The following is a 3,892-nucleotide window of genomic DNA, read 5'->3' on the forward strand; positions in this document are numbered from 1 at the left end:
GAAGGGACTGAGGAGTAAAAAGAATTCCTACTCTCCGATATAACTAGACTCCAAAACAGTTTTCTTCTAGACTCAACAACGTCCAGACTACACGATGAATCAAGGGGGCTCCTAAGGTTGGTCGAGGCTCAGATACCAACTTGTCACGCCCAATATGTGACCCTATCCAAAAGTAACTCGAAGGTCCCACCAAGGATAGACCCCCATATTGAAACGCTTTTGCAAGGTGGATATCATTACATCAACATTACATAATAGATGGGGATACATACAAAAGGCATACAATGCCACTCGAATACAACAATACATCATATATAAGATCAACATTCGACTACGGATGAAACACAAACAGAAACTCAAACGACATCCACCCTGCTAGCCCAGGCTGCCGACCTAGAACCTATCCCCTGATCGAAGAAGAAGCAGAAGAAGAACTCCAACACAAGCAAACATCGCTCTCGCGTCATGATCATCGCATAAACCTGTACCTGCAACTGTTGTTGTAGTAATCTGTGAGCCACGAGGACTCAGCAATCCCATTACCATGGGTATCAAGACTAGCAAAGCTTAATGGGAAAGGAAGGGGTAAAGTGGTGAGGCTGCAGCAGCGAGTAAGCATATATGGTGGCTAACATACGCAAATAAGAGCGAGAAGAGAGCAAGCAGAACGGTCATGAAGCTAGCAATAATCAAGAAGTGATCCTGAACTCCTACTTACGTCAAACATAAACCAAAAACCGTGTTCACTTCCCGGACTCCGCCGAAAAGAGACCATCACGGCTACACACACGGTTGATGCGTTTTAATTCGGATCTGGTGTCAAGTTATCTACAACCGGACATTAACAAATTCCCATCTGCCTATAACCGCAGGCACGGCTTTCGAAAGTTTATACCCTGCAGGGGTGTCCCAACTTAGCCCATGATAAGCTCTCGCGATCAACGAAGGATATACCTTCTCCCAGGAAGACCCGATCAGACTCGGAATCCCGGTTTACAAGACATTTAGACAATGGTAAAACAAGACCAGCAAAGCCGCCTAATGCGCCGACAATCCCGATAGGAGCTGCACATATCTCGTTCTCAGGGCAACACCGGATAGGTGAGCCTACGAGTAAAACCAACCCTCGAGTTGCCCCGAGGTGGCCCCGCAGTCTGCCCGGTTCGGACCAACACTTAGACAAGCACTGGCTCGGGGGGGCTAAAATAAAGATGACCCTCGGGTTAATTACTCCCAAGGGAAATGTAGGTGATGGTGAGGCAAATGGTAAAAACCAAGGTTGGGCCTTGCTGGAGGAGTTTTATTCAAAGCGAACTGTCAAGGGGGTCCCATAAATCACCCGACCGCGTAAGGAACGCAAAATCCGGGAACATAACACCGGTATGACGGAAACTAGCGCGGCAAGAGTGGAACAAAACACCAGGCATAAGGCCGAGTCTTCCACTCTTTACCAAATATATAGATGCATTAATAATATAAGAGATATTGTGATATCCCAACATAATCCTGTCCATCATGGGGCAATCTTCCACTTCACCTGCAACTAGCAACGCTATAAGAGGGTTGAGCAAAGCGGTAACATAGCCAAACAACGGTTTGCATAGGAAAGGTATCAAAGGTTAGAGGTTCATGGCAATATGGGAGGCTTGATAAACAGGTGATAGGTAGCGCAGCAAAGCGATAGAACAAAGCAAACTAGCATAGCAATGATAGTAGTGAGATCCAGGGTAGCGGTCATCTTGCCTGAAATCCCGCAAGGAAGAAGAATGAGTCCACGAAGAAGATGAACGGATGAAGCCACGAAGACGAACCAAGCGTAGACGAACGAATCCTCACGATCGCAACGAAACGGGAACTATCGAGAAGAAGCACACAACATAGTAAACTCACCACACATAGACAAGACATGATGCACAACAAACATAATGCATGACAAAGCTACATGAAGCTACTTATGGCAAGGGATAATGCAAACAAGAGCAACACATCAAAGCAAGTTTAAATGAGGCCGGGAACAACATATAACAATTCCGGTAAGTCCTCATATGCAAGTTTCGAAATTGGTCCAGATCTGAATAAAACTTATGTTCAAGTTGTTAAACAGCAAGTTAAGACGCACCAAGATGATCTACACGAGATTCTAGTCAAGTTACATATAAAGTTCATTTAATTCGGAGCTACGGCCTAGAAGATATGAGCAAAACAAGTTAAACATGGCATTGATGCGAAATGCATACAAACATCAAGCAAACACCTCAAAACATGAATGCAACATGATAATATGGAACTACATGCAATTCTAAGCAAGTTTCATATAGAGCACACTCAAAACGGAGCAACGGTTCAACACATGCACTCTATACAAGGTTAAAGGACAAGCTGTCCAAACCAGCAACTAGGCATATTGCAGGCATCAAAACAACATGCTACAACATCTCAACATGAAAACAAAAGACATGGGCATGATGTACAGGTAAAGCATAACAAAACATGAACACTAAACTATCTCTAGAAATCAATAGAACATGCTCAAACACACATGGCAAGATTGCAAATAATAACAGTTCAGACTTTGCAGAAATAACATCAGGTTGCAATGTTTAGATCTATCAAACAACATGTTACAGGAACTTATCATGGCAAACAAAGGCATGGCATGATACTACTAAATGCATAGAACAAAAGTCCCTTACTGACCATAAGCCAAAAAGGATCAGAAGATATGATGGCACCCACGTAAACATATCAAGTTATATTACAGATTCAAACATGGCAAGAACAACAATAAGTAGGCATGTTGGTGAGCTTGTACCACTCACCACAGAGCATTACATGACATGGCAAGGCAACCAAAAGTATGAAGACATGTTTATGAAGCTAAGCATGGCAATAGCAAGTTCATAGGGTGCATGGAACACAAGCAACAATCATGGCAACAACTGAACTTAATGTTAACAGGCTGACACCAACATTATTAAGCAACTTTAGAGCAATATTACAAAAAGCTACAGCAGGCTATAAATGCAACCAGGGGCATGGATGGATAGAGCATGACATGTAGAACAAAATACCCTTAGTGTACATCTCCAGATTATGCATAGAATGACTTGTAGCAGCAGGTTTACATCGCATCACGAAATAACAGATTCAGCCTAGCAAAACAGCAACAGCAAGTACCCTACTAAACAAGCTTGATTCACTCACCACAAGTCATTGCATGACAAGATAAGCATAGCATCATCAATAAGACATGTTTGTGAAATAAACCAAGGCAAGAACAAGTTCATAGCATGCAAGGAGCAACTACAACAACCTTGGCAAAATTGAATAACATGTAAACAATCTGCCAGGAAACATTTTGTAGCAAAAGTAGAGCATGAAAATTACATGCTAGACTACTCCATAATTTCAAACAGGGGCATGAACAGATAGAGAACAACCATATGTTCAAAACACCCTTACTGAAGTATCTCAAAATATGCATGGATCTCTCTGTAGCATCATGTTTACATGGCATCAAAATAACAGCAGAACAGGGACTAAAATCAGCAACATCACGAAGCCTAGTTTACATGCTTGTGCTAGTCACCACATTGATCACAAAAATACATGGCATACACCCCTGTAAATATGGCATGGCATAGATCAAAACATATGTAGACATCAACCTCATAGGATGCACACATCAATCATGGAAAAAATGACAAAAGAGCATGTTCTGTTAACAGACAGCAGACAACATTATGAAGCACTCTTGCAACAATGATTCAGGCATCAAGATGAACTCAAATGAATATGATGCAATGGAATGAAATGAAGTACTCGTCGAGACGAACAATTTGACAAATTACACGCACGAAATGGAGCTACGGATGCATAGATATGATGCGAT

This window comes from Triticum dicoccoides, chromosome 1B, assembly GCF_002162155.2.
Source record: "Triticum dicoccoides isolate Atlit2015 ecotype Zavitan chromosome 1B, WEW_v2.0, whole genome shotgun sequence".
Taxonomy (NCBI): domain Eukaryota; kingdom Viridiplantae; phylum Streptophyta; class Magnoliopsida; order Poales; family Poaceae; genus Triticum; species Triticum dicoccoides.